General features: G+C 44.7%; 1 long non-coding RNA gene across 1 annotated transcript; it reads right to left on the bottom strand.

Moving 5' to 3' along the window:
- Positions 1-1,622: 1,622 nt before the first annotated feature.
- On the bottom strand, positions 1,623-16,217 carry LOC121822922 (uncharacterized). The gene is made up of 3 exons (XR_013044887.1): positions 16,151-16,217; positions 2,912-3,066; positions 1,623-2,317 (listed from the first exon to the last, which is right to left on the bottom strand). It is a non-coding gene; the product is annotated as an uncharacterized LOC121822922 (long non-coding RNA).
- Positions 16,218-18,159: the final 1,942 nt, after the last annotated feature.

Genomic DNA, 18,159 nt, shown 5'->3' with positions numbered 1-18,159 from the left:
TTGATCTTTTAGTCCTGAAACTTCAAAAATAAGGGAAAATGATGTCTTCCTCAGGCTGATATAATTAAAAAAGAAATAATACGGATATTGTCATCCCCCAACTGTTTTCAATAAGTAGTGCTACTGCTAGAGGAAAGAAGTGTTGCCTGGTACAAAGCACTCCCACTGCTTTGTGCAGCGCAAGTTAGAGATGTCTGGGCATCAGTCGCATGCATGTCTCCATCAACAGTCTTTTCTATGGGGGGAGGACCCCAGATCTGTCCCATCTTGGTAGCCTGAGTGTCCGGATGTTGAGTAGACATCATAGCGTTTCCTCATTCTCTCTCCCACACTTCAACTCTTTTGTAATATATAACTTTTAGAATCTTTAAACTGATATTTATAACATTCATTCCCCAGTGAAAACAGTGCATTAAAACACTTCAAACATTCCATTTAAATAATTTCCTCGGCTGGAAACTTGAATAATTTCTAAATCAGTAAGATGCGCATCAACAGTAAATTAGGATAATTCTGCAGAAAGCAGTTTTTGACCCCTTTGGCTTACAGTCAGAGGACAGAATCCTGTTCTGGAGAGTGGACAAGTCCACTGGAACATAGGGAAATTATTAAAAATAGCTAAGTGGCTTGTATATGAGTGTCATTCAAGTGAATTAATATGTTAGCTGTGACATGTATACCTAAGATGTACTTGTAGAATCAGAAAATAAAGTGAACCTCAGTAGTGATTCAATTTGTAATTAGATGGGCACCAAATAAATTGTAAAAAGAGTAGCGTCGAGTACTCTATTAATAATTTTGCTGGGTTGAAATTCCAAGACAAACACAACCTAAGGACAGATTTCTTCTGACTTGAAGGTCACAGTTACAGCCCATCATGATCAGGAAGTCAGGGTGGCATGAATGCAAGACAGCTGGTTATATTATATCCACAGTCAGGAAACAGAGAGCAACGGATGCTGGTGTTCAGCTGACTTTATCCTCATCACACAATGCAGGTATGATGGTTTGAATACATCCTCCTTAGTCTTGAACATTTGAATATTTGGTTCCCAGTTGGCGGTGCCGTTTGGGGAGGCTTATGAGGTATGGCCTTACTGAAGGAAATGTGTCACTGGGGGTGGGATTTGGGCTTACAAAGCCTCCCACCACCCCCAGTTTGCATCGGATGCTGCTTGTGGTTTAAGATGTAAACACTCAGCTTGCTCCAGCCATCATGTCTGTCTGCTGCTACGGTTCTCAGCCATGATAGCGATGGACTCTTACCTCTCTGGAACTGTAAAGCCACATATAAACCTTGACTCTAGAAGTTGACTCGGTCATGGTGTTTTATCATGGCAACAGAACAGTAACTAATGCATCGGGAATTATCCAGGCCCAGGGAATCAGGCTACCCACTTTCAGAGAAAATCCTCCAATATCAGTTAATCTGATGAAGATAACCACTTACGGACATGGCCAGAGGTGCCTTTCCTATGTGATTCTAGTTCCTGTCAAGTTAACAATCGATATGAACCACTGGAAGCTGTAAATGATTCTTGTCCCTATTTCCCTAAGTCCACTGATTGCTATCGTATCAAGTCTACTGTGATTCATAGAACCGACAAAAATGCAATATTCACAGAGAGGTTTTATTCAACTTTATTAAGCAAGTTTTATTAAAGGGAATGATAACAAGATCCCATTAGGAAAGAAAACCTGTAAAATACCCAAGCCACAGTTTCCAAGTGGCTAAAATAAAGGGCTTAGTCTCCCTTTATGGAGGATAGGGCAGTAAGGGTCAATGAAAAAGGATATAACTTGTACTCTTTTTGCTTTTTGACTTTCATTTTTCAAGACAGGGTAGGGTTTCTCTGTGTAGCTCTGGCTGTCCTGGAACTCACTGCAGACCAGGCTGGCCTTAAACTCACAGAGATCTACCTCCCGGGTGCTGGGATTAAAGGCCTGTGCCACCTGGCCATAATTTGTACTCTTTGGAGACTTGAGCTACCCAATTTGGTAAAAGAGTTCCAGGGAGCATCTGAAGTATCCTTCCCTGTCTCTAAAGGGGATGTCTTTAGCTGTGTGATCACACTGCTCTACGTTTGTCAAGATGACCACCTCCTGATTTTGATGACTCTCTACTTGTAGGAAAACGCCTCTTCCTGGATAGTTGAGTGTTCTTGGAAAGGACCTTCCTTCTCAGTCTATGTAGAGTTAACTCTGAAGTGGCAGAAAGTCCTCGTCCTGGGAAGAATGTATAAGAACTAGAAGAATGATGGCCGTTTCTTTTGTTTTTCATTTCGTTTTTTCCTCCCAGTAGATCCTCAGCATGACCCTACAAGGAAGTACACGGTGAGTGTGGTTTTTACTACCTTTATTTTATTGCTGAGACAGCTAAGGTCATGGAGAAGTAAAGCATTATACAAACGGTTATAGAGCTGGAAAAGGTGAGGGTAAACCCAGGCTGACTGACTGCAGAGACATCTCATCTTAACTACTGGACCATACTGACAAGACCAGGTGGGGTGGGACACGGCAGCTACCACGTGGCTTTCCATCACACACAACCAGGCTAGTCTCTTCAAACAGTCCCCGAGAGAAGTCCTTAGGATATCTGGAGACTGAATTATGAAAAGGTTTGTTTTTAAGGCACTGCGTGCCAATCCTTAGCACAGGCTGAAGGGGGTCATTTATGTGGGTGGAGCATCCTTGGATGGAGCTAGATGTGAGTGGACCAAGAAAGGGAAGGGGTGTGGAGTTTGCCACACCTGACCCCTAGCAGGGAAAGAGAAACAGTGGGCTTGTTATGGATGTAGCGGAGGAGGTACAAGTAGGAGATTCCCAGTGGGAGGGAGATGTTCAGCCCAGGGACAGTGTGACCCACATCCCACTGAAAGCTTTACCCTCTGGAGATCTAATCTGCACAGACCTCAGGGGAACTGAGTGAGGCAATGTGTTCCCCTTTTCACCCACGCTCGGCCCTTCATCAGAACTGAACTGCATCATGGGAGCTAAGGAATAGAGACACCCCCGGCTCTTCCTGTGCACATCCATCCAAGAGCTGCATCATCCAGGCAGGTCCTTCTGCAGAGGATAGAAACAAGAGACGACTCGAGTTTAGAAGAGATACCAACCAGGTGGCAGGACCGCACGGTCCAGGTTAACCCTAAAAACCACATGGAATTGCAGTAGGGGTGTTCTTTTCCAACATTATAAACTATTCCAGGTCTTCTGCTGAATTTCCATACAAATTTAGACTCAACTCAGTTTCTATGCACGTGCACGCGCGCACACACACACACAGACACACACACACACACACACACACACACACACACACACACACACACGCATACACTCACAACCAACTGGATTTTGACTAATATCGTGTTAACAGATAAGTCTGAAGTTGGGAAAGCTGTGAGACGTTTGATGGGCAGACAGCCGTAGGCAATAGGCAAATGAACGGTGTGGGCGTGTTCGATAAACATTTATTCACAGAAGCAGACAGTAGGCTGGATTTGACTCAGGCCACTGTTTTTTCGGCTTCTGTTACAGATCATCTTGCATCTATACCCTTCACATATTGACCCTTCCAATACACAAACATGATACACCCCTGTATTGATTTAACTCTTCCTCTTTTTTTGACTCAGCAATAGTTTGATATTTTTAGTATGCAAGCATTGTACTTTTCATCAAGTTCGTATAGTTTTTATGTTATTATAAATGGACTCAAAGAGATTAGTGAAGATTCAGTATAATCTATTTTAAGAAGTATGGGAATTTATAATTTATTCTGTATTATCAAGAATACAACATTTGGCTACTAAGCAAGGCTAAAAATAAAATAGCATTTAAAAAAATCAATCTGGGCCATTTCGGGTTAAAATTAACTTGATTTTCGCCTCTTCAGTCTAGTGCTTCCGTATGAGACTTGTGGAAAAGCAAGCCTAAGGACAGAAACTGCAGAATTAGAATCACGGTTTCTCAGCTCTCCACACTCCACAGGGAGGGGGGAAATGACTCTATAATTGGTTTTGGATGACTTGCTTGAAATAATCAAGAAAATTGCCATCTAATACACTCTGTCTAGGACATCCTTAAGAGGGGTATGTAGGAAATGTAGACACTTCTAGGCGGTCATCAAATTAGCTCAGTGATTAAAATGTTGCCCCCAAATTTCCCAAGTAAAAAGTAATAAATAAACAGCCGTGCATACCCATAATCTCAGCACTCAAGAGGCAGAGGCAGGAAGATCATCATTTCCAAGCCAGCCTCAGCCTCACAGCGTGAACAAAACAAAGTGCCATCAACAGTTATGAGCCCTTGGTCTTGATTCTGGCCCATAATGCAGTGGGGAAGAATTTGGAGTCATTCTGCCAATTGTATTTTGAGAGCTTGGGCATGTCATTTTAGCTTTCTAAGGTCTCCGGCCTTCTTGTGCACAAGATGGAAACAGTGGTGTTCGATGAATGAGATGTCCATAAAATTCTTTAGAAACTACCAGGAACTCCACAAAAAGTCGGTAAAAGATGTCAAAAACCCGTTCCCCATTTTCATCACTGCTATGAAAGTGAAGTAGGCAATGATGACTAAGATGTTTTCTGTAAAGCTTTCTCTCCCAGAAACTATCGTCTGACATCTACCAAAGACCTTAACACATGAGTAAGAAAGAAAATACCAACTATGAGGAACGTCTTCCCTTGGAGAAGGATGGAGTGGTTAGAAGCGGGGTGGGCTGGCAGGGTGGGGTCAGGCAAAGTCTCCTCACTGGGCCTCAACTTGAGGAAGAGCAGCCCAGAAAAGAGCAGAAAGTCAGTCTCGGAGGTAGTTCAGTTCCATCACTATAGGGAGGGGCAGAAATCTTTTAAAAATCCTGCTTTTCATCTTCAGACCCCCAAAAACATTATTCTCTGCTTCATGTCAGGGCCTCAAATGAAGACTCCAAGAGTTTTCCTAAAATGTGTGGCACAGCGAGTCTACCAGGAGCTGAGATTATCCTGGTTGGAAGTAGTTCACCTCTCTGCAGGACCAACAATAAGCTGACTATGAATACCCAGCATCCAACACACAGAGGTTAGAGGTCAAATCTGAAAGAACCAAAGGAAGACAACGCATTTCCAATAGCTGTGACTCCACAGGAAACAGTGAATGGGATCATGTTTTATGTGGATAAATTTAGCCCCTTTCAAGATGAAAAATGGCCCACTGTGCAATATAAACAATGTATGTACAGCTACTGTAAAGAAACACATCCATTTCTCTTTCATCGCGTTTTATTTCGGCTACATTTTGTTATAAACTTATGATCATGATCATGTATAGGGGAAGAAAGCCAAGAATTCAGTGCTTAGGGGTGTGAAGTAGTGAGGGATGCTGACACAAATACTCTCCCTCTCTCTCTTCTTTCCCTCCCTCCCTCCCTTTTTATCCCCCCACCGTGTGTGTGTGTGTGTGTGTGTGTGTGTGTGTGTGTGTGTGTGTGTGTACAGACTGCCATCTTTCCACGCCTCTCTTTGCATTTTTCACATTAATGGATTTCCCTGTGTCAAATTTCGGTCAAGGCTGTTTGCTGCTCCTTTGGGACTCAGCATTCTTTCCTCACTACGTCAGTGGCATGCCAAGCGAAGGCCTGCTACCCATTTAATTCAATTTTCTTTAGTCAAAATGACTTGAGGGGCTGGAGAGATGGCTCAGGCATTAAGAGCGCTTGCTGCACTTCCAGAGGACAGAGTTCAGTTCCAAGCACCCATGGACAACTCATGAGCTCCTGTGACTCCATCCACTCCTGGGGAGCCAATGGCCTCTTCTGGCCCCCATGGGGACCCCACACATGTGGCATACATCCACAGGCACATATGAACACACATACTCACAAATTTATCAATCAATTAATTAATGTGAAAAGTAAATAGATAGAATGACTTGAGCATCTGTCTAGGAAGCCAGAAGAGACACACTTTCTGCATTCAGCCACTCGGTCTCAGGTGCAAGTTGACAAAAATCTGCCTTTCTGCCTCCCACCCAACCTCCAAAGTATCTTGGCAACAACTGACAACCTGTATGAGTCCCTTTATGGAAGGAATAACCCTGCACAATTCAGAGATAAGGTTCTTAGGCACTTTCTATTTGTGTGGGTCTACAGAGCTTCACCCTTGATTGCTTTCTGCTAGCCTGATACTGCATATCCCACATGTCCTATGTATGGGCCTCTCACCAGCTCCCTGGGGCTTCTTCCTCTCTTGGGGTTTTCTTAGGGAAATCCTGAAAAGTCTGCCTCTAATCTAGTTTCTATTCCCACATATCTTACCCATGAAAGGCATTATGCTACACACCAAAGATACCATAAGACATGTTCCCTGTTCTCCAAGACGTCACAGAATAGCAGGATGTGCTCATGAAATCAACTACCGAAATGACATCATGTATTTATCGTATAGGAGTGGAGATCTAACCGTGGCTAGCAGGGAAGGCGTGGTAGGAATGGTCAGTTCAAAGAGAAGGCGATGTTTGACAGACACTTTCAAAAGCTAAATAAAAATTAGCCAGCTAGGGAAGAGAGAGAGGGAAGGAGGAAGGACATTCCAGGCAAGATGAGCCTGTGCAAGAGTGTGGGGGACCAAACAGGTTGGTAAGAGAGGCTGAAGAAAGTTGAAGGTGAGAACAAGACGTCAGCACTGGGCTGTTTACAGGACTTCCATGAGGTGAGCAACGACAACTTTATTCTTCCCTACTCATGGCTCTTCCAAGGTTATTGAGTGAGGCAACGCTCTCCAGCTTATGAAAGACAGAAGTGGGGGGGGAAAAAAGTCAGAATGTCTTTATCTTGGCTCACTGCAAACAAAAGACAACCAAAACCAAAATCACATGTAAGTTCCCAAAGGCAGTCTCTTTAGAATGGCTCATCCAAGATCCTCTGAGAGCTTTTAACCTCATGAGAAGGTGGATTCTTCTCAACCCCCTCCATGCTGAAGTCTGGTTGCCAGAAGCCTGCGTCTGGAGATGCCAGCGTGATTACTGACCTTTGACTTCAGCTCTTTCTCTTTCCTGCCCCTCCCCCATTTGCTGGTTACTGTTTCTGTTCAGCCAGGATTGAAAGGGGTGTGGTAGACCGGAGATGTAGAAGCAGCAGTCACCCTCAAAGGTCCGGGGGCATCTACGCTGTTGGGTTCATCCGGGACTTAAAATGGAGTCCCCTTGACAACGTACCCCCTTGGGATCCCTCTCTGTGTTTTAATTCAGACAGGTGGATACCATTCTGATGCTCACCTACATTTCTTTCTGACCCCACAAGGAATCCAGCATTCAGCTTTAGCTTCCTGCCAGTAGGGTGCCGATGTCCTGTAAAACCATGTAGAACTGAACACCAGCCAGCCCCCACAGGCTGGTCCAGGGGCCCTCACACAAACCTCATTCTTACTCTCTAGGTGAGCACGGCTCCGGCCTGCATCAGCTATCTCTGATTGCCCACTGATCTCTTTCAATTTCCCCTGGCATGAGCAGCCAGCAGTGGCTTGCGCCCTTGGGTATTACATAGTTACTTTTCTCATTACTATGAGAAAACAGCGGGCACAAACTACCTAAGTAAGGGAAGATTTGCTTCGGCTCACAGTTTGAGGAGGTACAGTCCATCAGAACGGAGGCGACAAGGCTGTGGGAAACAGCGGGTCACAGTGTGTCTGCAGTTAGAAAACAGAGACCGGGGAAGAGGCCAGTTCTCAGTTTTCCTTCTCCTTTTTAGTCAGCCCAGGACCCCAGACCATGGATAGTGCCACCCACATTCAAAGTGGGTCTTTCCTCCTCAGCTCAACCTTCCTGGAAACACCCTAACAAATACACCAAGAGATAATGCTTCCACAATGATTCTAAGTCCAGTCAAGTTGATTGCAGATGTCAGCTATCTAGAATATCATATAAAAGTCAAATTATCTCCCCCAAACAATTTGCTAAGAATTGCACCCATAATACTCCAAATGTGAACTTCTTCGAATAACAGGACCCCTGCAAATACCATTAGTTAAGATAAAATCAACTCTCTCGAAGTTAACCACCTCCCCAAGCCCCTCTATGGTCTAGCCTTGTAAAATACCTTTGACCAAATCGAGGAGGACCCATAATGTAAGGTATGATGGGCTACAGCAAATCTCAGGCAGTACTTGGGGACACTGGCTAGAGCCAGGGCTGTACTAATAAATATACAGCCAGATTTCCATGGAGGAGAGAGGTAAATATCTGTTATAAGAATATACATATACATTACTAATGTAATGGATAAATATATGCATATATATACATATTTTACTAGTATTAAGAATATGTAACAAAACTTTCAAATAGTAATAGGATATGCAAATATTGCATTGTAAATTGAACAAAGGCAAAAGATAGTCATAGAGCACTGTTGATACTTTTGTTGAATGTTTGTGTCTATAGTTAATTTGTTGTTACACTGATGAATGAGTGTACTTCAGGTACAACTGTGGGTTGATGGTTTTTCATTTGTGTAGACAAGTGAAACTGAGTTGTGTGTTTGAAATTCACCAGGAAATTTGCTGAGCCAGACAATAACTGGTGAACACTGAAAGACTATTTCCTCAATTTTTTTTGTGCAAGTCACACTGTGAGTGTATCCAAGTATAAAGTATTAGGATTTGCAAACATAAGAAACTACTGAAATAATTTTTAAAAATGTAAATTACTCATTACCATGGGTGAAGACTCTGCGAGGTCTGTCACTAAGGGAGAAACATACACAGTCAAGAATCATACGGAACATTCTCAACTTCACAAGTAACCAAGGAGAAGCAGACAAAATTTGGGTTTGCAAAAAATTGTTTCTTCACTTATTGTCTTTTAAGTACAAAGACATTTTTATTAGAGTTCAAAAAAAAATGAAACAAAGCAAAATAGGGCAGACAAGCTACGAATCTCAGCAGGTGCAGGGAGAAGGGGTGTGGAGAGGAGGGGTGTGGAGAGCCGAAGAACAAGCCATGCCTTTCAAGTTGGGGTGGCATGCTAGGAAGTCAGAAAGAAGCCAAGTGGCAAGGTGAAGGGTAGGGGTGAGGTGGAACTTCAGAAAAAGAAATTCCACTCCACAAGGTGGAACCCATATGCTGCCCTAGTGACCAAGAACCTGAGAGTAGTACCCAGGGGCCTAGGGTAAAACCAAGTACTACTGTTCTACTAAAGGAGTGTAATGATAAAATGACTCCTAATGACATTCTGCTGTGCTCATAGATCAGCGCCCTGCTCAGCCACCATCACAGAAGCTTCCTCCTGCAGCAGATGGGAGCAGACACCTAGACAATACGTAGAGAGTAAGAGACCTTGGAAAGGAAAGGTAGACACAAGCCCCCTTCCCTAAGCCAGAAGTAGCTCCAACTAGTAACCCCTTGCAAGTGAAAATTTAATATTCTCCAAGGGAGTCTCACTGGGGAAACAAATTGCTCTTAAGGGTAGTCTGCATGCCCAGCAGTGGATGACCAAGAGAAAACAAAGTCGATGGCGTCTTTGAAGTTTCCGTGTCCCATAAAGTCATGTCAGGACTTTTTCTTTTTAATTTTATCTTTTCTTTATTTTCTTATTTCTTGTTTTATTTTTTTTTCTTTTTTACTCTGCAGGCACTAAGCACATATTTTACAGCTTTTGGCTTTGTGTTTTTGTAGGATTCCTGAGTGTGTGAATGAGTGGGTCTCTGTTTCTGGTGCCTTTTCTTGGGCTCTTTTCCTTCTGTTTCTTTGTTTCGTCCTATTCTAATGTGTTTATTTTGTTTATCATTCTCCCTTACATGTTTGTTTGTTTCCTAGTGAGCCAGAAAGGGGGTGAATTTGGGTGGAAGGAGAGGTGGAGAGGAGCTGGAGGGAGTAGAGGAAGGGAACCGTCATCAGGATACAGTGTATGGAAAAAAATCAATTTTCAATTCAAGAAAAAAATTGAGTAATAAAAAAGAAGAAGAGAAATCCCAGATCAAGAAAAGCAGGCCCAGGCTATGCTCAGTATTCTAAAGAAAGAGTGATAGAAAAAAGGAAGAGATTATTTTTATGCTTTTTTGGATTAAGACTCAAAAGAGAAGCATGGCCACTCGGCAGAGGTTCTGTGGTGTTACCTGAGGAGCTTTGTAAGCAACTGTGTGTGTGTATGCATGTGTATACCTGCATGTGTGTGTGTGTGTGTGTGTGTGTGCGTGCGTGCGTGCGTGCGTGCGTGCGTGCATGCGTGCGTGCGTGCGTGCGTGTGTGCTGTAGTAGGATCAAGCCTAGGGCCATTACACAAACCAAGCAAGTGATCTACCATTGAACTAGCCAGCGCTGGCGGAGTTTAAAATCTAACAACACCAACAACTGTCAAGGATGTGGGCAACGGGAAAGACACACTGCTTAGGTGACTGCGACCTAGAACCCTCTAATCTACACAAAGTGGAAGATGCACATACCCTGCACACCAGAACAGCAGTCCTTTAAAAAAAAAAAAACAAATGTGATCATACAGTGAATGGGGAGCTGTGCTTGTTTCCTGGGGCTATCACAAGTCACCCACAGACTTCACAGCTTAAAATTACAAAAATCACAACAGAGTCTACTTATGTAGCTCTGGATGTCTTAAATTCATGATCCTCCTGCCTCAACCTCCCAAATGCTGTGACTATATGCAAGTACTATCACATTGGCATGTCTAGTTCTGATGTCCTAAGTTAAGGGGTAAATAAACAGGATGGAGTACCCTCCCAAGGCCACAGGGTGAAAACTACCCCTTTCCTCTCCCAGCTTCCTGCTGGCTGGAACTCCCTGGGCTTCCCTCACAGGCTGTCTCCTCTCCCTTGCTTCCTCACATGGCCTTCCCTTTTGAAACTATGGAGCGAAACCCCTCTGCCTGTCTCCTATAAGGATATGTGTGATTATATTTAGAATCCAAGACAAGTTTCTCCTTTCAAGACATTTAACTCAAATCATATATTTTGCCATATATGATAATATTCACAGATGTCAGGATTCTGTCATAGACCTATCTTTGGAGCCACTGTACAATGATATTGACTAATCATGGCTATATCAGCAGTTCTTTTTAGCTGGCAGAGTTGCAAGATTTTATGGAACAGCACGATGACTCTGTTGGTAAAGGCACTTTCCTCACAGATCTTACGAACTGGATCCAATCCCCCAAATCCACACAGAAGTGTAAAGAGAGAACCAGCGCCACCAAAGTTGTTCTCTGACCTCCACGTGTGCACTAAGGTTTGCACACACACACACACACACACACACACACACACACACACGCACGCACGCACGCACGCACGCACGCACGCACACACGCGCACACACACACACCAATAATAAAATATAAAAAACAGGCTAGTATTGATCGTCCATCACTCTGGAGTGTTCTGGCTAAGCCTCTCTCTGGCTTCTCACCACAATAACTGCCCCTCTCCATGCCCATTGCTTTTCCACTTCTGACCAGGAGCTGTTTTCCTCTCCCAAATCCTCTCGTCAGAGCAGGTAAGATGCCAGAGCGCATCCTGGTGGACTGCAAAGTGTTACATTAACGAAGAATTGAGAGAGTGAGCGATACCTCTCCAGGGGGCTGGACAGGATCACCCTCAAAGCCACATCTCAGACCCTCTGATTGCTTTGCATTCCTACTAATGGACAACTGTTACAGATGGCCCGACCCAGCAGGGCAAGACAATGAATGAAGGCCTCCTTGTCATGCTTGGGTCTAGCCTGAAATTCACCTTTAGTTTGCCCTATGCATAAAACAAAGAGAATACAAAAAAGTAGACAAAGAGGTAATCCAATAGATATGCACCACTTAAGACCTACATCACTAATATTTTGTGATTTTTCAGGGGTCAGATTTATTCAGCGTTGCCTTAGGAAAAAAAAATAGTCTGGCATACAATATTTAAAATGTGGCTGGAGTTCAAGAGATAGGATGTCAGACAGTTATAAGCCGGAATGACCAAGGGATGCAGAATCCCTGCACGCTGTTTTAAGCAGTTGCTTAGCGACTGAGTTCCACAAGATGCTTTCACTTTGCAGAGTGCGATTACGTGACCTAGAGATGATGGGGTGGCCTGTAGAGTTGACAGGTTGTAATAAGGGGGGCTTTTGGTTTTGAAGGGTATTTTAGTGCTTAATAGCTAGACTTTCTGAAACACGTCTCTATTTTCTATTTACACCTCAAGAAGAAAAGAAAAACCTTCCATACAAAAGGGAAGGAGGAGAAGGTGGGAGAAAGGAAGAGAGTGTAAGTGGTTGCCTAGCTGAGGTACAGGGTTCCACAGACTGAAGCATCAGCCTTAGACTGATGGCAGCTGGTCTCTTGGTGTCAGCCAAGCTTGCTGCTGAGTTCTTCACAGAGCACACTGGTTCTCTTTACAGCAACTACTTGAAGCATCAAGTGTAAGTTTTCCTCCAGTTACAAACTGAGATCCTAGGAGTTGCTTAAGTTTGGCTATCAAATCAGAATTGAAACCCAGCAGGGTCTAGCTTCAGAACCTGGACCTTCAACCACTCTGAACTGCTTCCTTTACCTTGCCCGGACTCTGAGTGCACAAACGATGCCCAGGACCCTCAGGCCCAGGTCCTGGGTATTGGGACAGAGAAAGCCCTGGGCCAGCATATCTGAGTGGGAATGCAGTAGTCTGAAAGGACTCTACCTCTGCTCAGTAGCAAAATGTCTCCAGTTTGATGAAAGGTCAAAACAGTAAGGAAGAAAGCCGAGCTCTGACCGAGCTGAGCCCTTGTCTCAGCATCCTGAAAGCCAAGCCAGGTCCAAGGCCTTGACGTTGTCAGGAGACATCTCTAAACCTCTGACCTTCCTAAAAAGGAGGGTAGTCTGGGCAAACATCCTTCCTGGCTGTACATTAGAATCGCTTGAGGAGCTTTAGCAAAAAGCCAGTAACAAAGCATTATCCCACTCCTGCTTAGGATCGTGGAATGCCCAAGGTCAGAGCACCAGATTAATTGTAGGGAACAAAACACCAGTCACCCTCCTGCACAGAGCTAACAAGTCAGCAGGACTGGAAAAAATGTAAAGAGAAACTAATTGATTCATATAAATATCTACACACCCTCATACCATGGCTTCTGTATGCGTGGGCTCAAGAAATCATAGACTAAATATAGCCAGGAAGAAACTGAGGTTGTATTGAACACCCACAAGAATTCCTTCTTGCCATTGTTACTCAAACAGTATAAGACCTATTTACATGGCATTTACATGGTATAAGTATCACAAACATATTATAAATATAAACATGCATCTAGAGATGATTTAAAGTATAGAGGAAGACATGATTGACTATATACAAATACTACACCATTCTATACAGGCTTGAGAAATCTGAGGATTTTTGTATCCACAAGATATCCTGGAACCAACACCTGCCAGGCACTAAGGAATGGCTGTGTATATACAGCTTGTGGTAAGAGACATTGAGGGAAAGAAAAATGTCGTATGAGTTACGAAAGCAATGAGAGGAACTTGACAGTCAGTTTTCATACATGTCCACTGTGGTGATTTGAATGAGGAATGTCCCCATAGTCTTGGGCTTTCGACTACTTGGTCCTCAGCTGATGACACTGTTTGGGGGAAATTAGGAGGTGCAGCCTGCTGGAGGAAGCATGCCGCTGGGTGCTGGCTATGAGGCCTTGCAGTTCAAGCTCCTTTTTCTTGCTTGCATTTCCAGCTGTGAGTTTTCACCTTCCCGTTTGCTCCCTGTTGTCATGCCTCTGCTTCAGCATCACAGGTTCCTATCCCCCTGGAACCAGAAGCCAAAGCTGTCTCTTTTATCACAGCAACAGAAAAGTAACTAATGTGTCCATATACGTATGCAAGCTTATATTCTTATGGATGCATAATGTGGAGGCCCAAATTACTCAGGGTCAGAGAATCTGAGCTTGCTTTACCCAGCGGGGCTGCATGAGGGGATGATTTGACCACGGGTGTGGTTACCAGGTGTTTGGAAGGGTCTACACTTGGCTGTGTGACGTGCTTTGATCTTGCAAAGGGGAAGGTCTTTTGCCCCGCCCCTTGGCATTGGTATAGAAAGCCCTTTTGAATAAACGGAAAGGGCCGGTGGGTATTGACCCAGGCCCTCCGGAAGCTAACCTGTGTTTCTGTCTTTCTTCTCATCAGCTAGGTCTCTCGTTCTATCTAATCTTTCCTTAGCCCTCTCTCCTCCTCAGAAGAACCCTTGAAAAGGTGGGAACTGGCCTCCCACAGCATAAACAAATGATTTGTTTGAAGACCCCAAGCTGGAAAAGAAGGATGGAGACTGAGAAGATGTGTGTGTGTGTGTGGGGGGGTGTTACTGCCTTTGGGGAGGTCAGCAGGAAGCCAGAGCAAGTGACAAGTCAAGCTAAGGGTTTTTATCTAAAGGACAAGAGTAGCCATTGAAGAGTTTAGTCATGGGACTCCACACATTCAGAGTTTATCGTTTAAAAATTGAGGGGAAAACCCACTGGGTTTAAACATAGGGAGTGATTTGGATGGGGCGCAGAGAGAAAGAACAATTACAAAGCTGTTGCAGGACTCCAGGGGAAGGTTCTGTTTCTTCATGATGCAAAATATCTGCAGAATTCTGGGTAGCGTGGAAAGCTAAATGGAGTAGGGGAGACATTTGGTAGAATGCAAGTGCCATGACTCACTTAAAGCCGGGGACATGCTTTATCCAGAGTTTTAGATGCGTGGGTCCTCTTTGCTGGAACACACGCTACTCTCTTCCTTCTGGATTTATTCCGCTCCCCACAAAAGCACACTGAGTTATCCTCTCCACTTCTGTTCTCCACTGTACCTCCTCTAGGATGCCACTGTTTGTGTATCTCTGCTTCAAGGCATAGGGTGGCATTCAACCTTGGGCTGCCCTTTCCCATCCCTGAAGGGCTCCCACTGTGCATTGGAGCATGGTTGGAGAAGCACACTAATTGTGCAGGAGTTGGCCAGGCATTGAATTTTTAGCTTTCTGTGCCCTGGTTAAGTGGCTGGTCCACTGGCCTCAGTCCATTTCCTAATGGATAGGGGTCAGCCGCACAAAGCCTCACTCTGACTGGCACTAATTACCACCTTTGAGAGTTTTCATTACCCTAGGCCCAGGACTGAAAGGGCAGCAGGAAAACAAACTTCTGCTTGCTCTCCTCGGGGTGCTCCCTGGTTTCTGATCATGCTCGCATTAGGGGCTAATGGGAAGCAGACCTGTTTGCCTTGCTGCTTCTAGAGCAGATGTTTCTTGGAGGAGTCCATTGCTTTGGGACCCCAATCCTCAGCTCAGGCCACGGCTGTGGTCACGGCAGAGCTCAGAGTGAGTAACTTCCCTCCCAAGCGTGCTCGCTCTCTGCACGCCACATTTTACCTCCAGTGTTGACAGACCCTGAAAGAGAGAGGACCCCCAGTGTGTGTCTCCGGCGCCTAAGCCCTCAGCTAGGCAGTGACTTAGCTCCCCTCAAAGCTAAGTCAGAAGAACAGCTCAAGGTCAAAGGCAAGCGTTCAGAAGAGAAAATACTGTATAGAGAGTAGAGTCAGTGTAGAAAGTGCAGGCCGGGAGTGACGGCACAATGCCTTTAATCCCAACACTCCAGGTGGATCTCTGTGAGTTCCAGGCCAGCCTAGTCTACACAGCAGACTAATTCCAGGACAGCCAGGACTGTCTACAGAGTCCCTGTCTCAGAAGGAGGAGGAGGGGGCGGGGGAGGCAAAGGGGAAGGGAAAGAAGAGGAGGAGGAGGAGGAGGAGGAGGAGGAGGAGGAGGAGGAGGAGGAGGAGGAGAAAAGAAATGGGGGGAGGAAGGAAGGAAGGAAAAGTGTGGTATGCAAAAATTCAGTTATTCATCATTCACATGGGATATTGGTCTCCGTTTGAGCCTCACAATATCTTGGTGAGTGACAAAGGGCAGACATTTGCCTTATTTTATAGATAAAGAGATAGAGCCCAGAGCCACTGGAGATTTGATCCCACAGTCATTTCTTGTAGATCTAGATCTCCATATTAAACTGTCTGGGGAGTTAATAAATTCGGTTTAAAAACCGTAAAGTACTGTTCAGATAGATTTGTATTAGCTTCCTAATGCTCAAATAGGAACTACCACAAACTGGATGGCTTAAAATCATAGGTTTAACTCTCCCAAAGTTCTCAAACCTCTGAACTCCGGGAGGCCCATTCTCACCAGTGAAAAATCAAGGGTGAAAGCGTCCTTTGCCTCTTCCAGCTTCCGGTGTCTATCACCATTTCTTCAGGTGGCTATTCCACGCATGCACATAGATCACGTGGTCACGTCCAGCTACGTGACTATTGGAACCATAGGGCATGGGTCACGCAGGACGGATGACCCAGAAATGACTAGGCAGAGACGACTAAGTCACCGGGCATGGCTGGAATTCTTATCAATTACCTCCCTATAACACAATGATAGCAATGCCCTGTCTCAGAGGACATTGCAAGGGTCAAACGACTTTGTTATATGCAAATTGCATAGAGCAGCATCTACACTACTGTGACTATTGGTCACAATTTGTCTTAGTACGTTTACTATTGCTGTGAGAAACACCATGACCGTAAGCAACTTGGAAAGGAAAGGCTTTATTTGCTGTGTACATGTCCTGTCATAATCCGTCACTGAGGGACGCCAAGGCAGGAACACTGAAACAGAGACCATGGAGGAATGCTGATTACCGGCTTGCTCCCTGTGGCTTGCTCCTCCCACCTTCTTGTGCCATCCAGGAGTGGCACTGCCCTCCGTGTGCCGGGCTCTCCCACATCAATCATTAATCAAGACGGATGTCCCACAGACTTACCTTCAGGCAGTCTGATGAAGGCATTTTCTCAATTGAGGTTCCTCTTCCCAGATGACTCAAGCTTATGTCAAGTTGACAAAGCATGAACCGGGACACAATTCTTCCTTGACACTATGACTAACACTAAGTCATTTCATTTCACTGTGTATCATTAAATAATGAGATTTGGATGAAGAGAGAATGGACTTTCTCTTCTGGAAGAGACACTTGAACCATGTACCCGTTGCCGGTTAGTTTTCTGAAATCAGCGATCGATAATGTATATAGGCAAAAGATAAACACTAGATACAATGAAAAAAAGCATTATTTACACCTCTTTTCCAGGGCTGGTGAGATGGCTCAGTGAGCTAAGACACTTGCTGTCAAGTCTGACAACCCGAATTCGGTCCCCAGGACCCACATGATGGAAGGAGAGATCGAACTTCCGCAAGTTGTCCTCTGACCTCCACACACGGGGTGGGTCTCTCTCTCTCTCTCTCTCTCTCTCTCTCTCTCTCTCTCTCTCTCACACACACACACACACACACACACACACACACACACACACACACACACACCACGCAGGGTAATTTAAAAATAAATCTTCGAGTTTCTGTTTGACTCTGAAGTCTGTTGATTCTACAAGTTGGGTTTCTCTATTGAGTGCATGGAACAGTCCTGCAGACTGGGGGCTAATGTAGTATTAAGCAGGCAAGTTTTCATAGAAAGCAGGACTTTGAAAAGGACAGGCATTGAAACAAACTGTCACCAAATAGGATGACGTTCAGACCAAGTCACTGAGCTGTGTTGCTGTAGTTCAAGCCCGCGGCATGGCGAGGGTGGAGCTCCAGGGTCTCTTCTCATCTTTCCACCTGCACTAAACTCTGTTTTCCAGAGAACTTGTCCAGCTCTCCCCACCTTCATCTCTCCTGAGGAAACAAACATCCCTCCAATAGATGAAAGCCCAGTCTCAGAATGTTGGTGGTTTCACACCTGAATTTAAGCTCATTAGCACAAGCATCCTTCTGAGGGGAAACGGCAGCTCTGCTTTGGACTCTGTGCCTTTAACCACTGTGTGAGAAGAGCTGCTGAGAGACGGCCTGGCAGACTGCTGGATGCTGATGCTGCAGAACATTCCAGTGCTGGAGACAAACTGTCAGAGGCTCCGAACCTGAACTGTGACACTTAGGAATTTGTGTTCTCTTCAAGTGTGAGATAAAATCTTATTTAGAGACAATGAGTCAGCTGACTGTGTTGAGAAGTGATGTATGTATATGCACCTGCACCCATAAATACACAGATAAACACAAACGCCCCAACACAATTAATTATCTAATGATTAACTTTTTAAAAAAAGAGAGAAAGAAGATCCTAGCTGGGTGGGGTGCCTCATGCATATAAT

This window comes from Peromyscus maniculatus, chromosome 15 (assembly GCF_049852395.1).
Source record: "Peromyscus maniculatus bairdii isolate BWxNUB_F1_BW_parent chromosome 15, HU_Pman_BW_mat_3.1, whole genome shotgun sequence".
Taxonomy (NCBI): domain Eukaryota; kingdom Metazoa; phylum Chordata; class Mammalia; order Rodentia; family Cricetidae; genus Peromyscus; species Peromyscus maniculatus.
The sequence above is the reverse complement of the archived record's forward strand: the minus strand, read 5'-3'. Positions and strand labels throughout refer to the sequence as shown.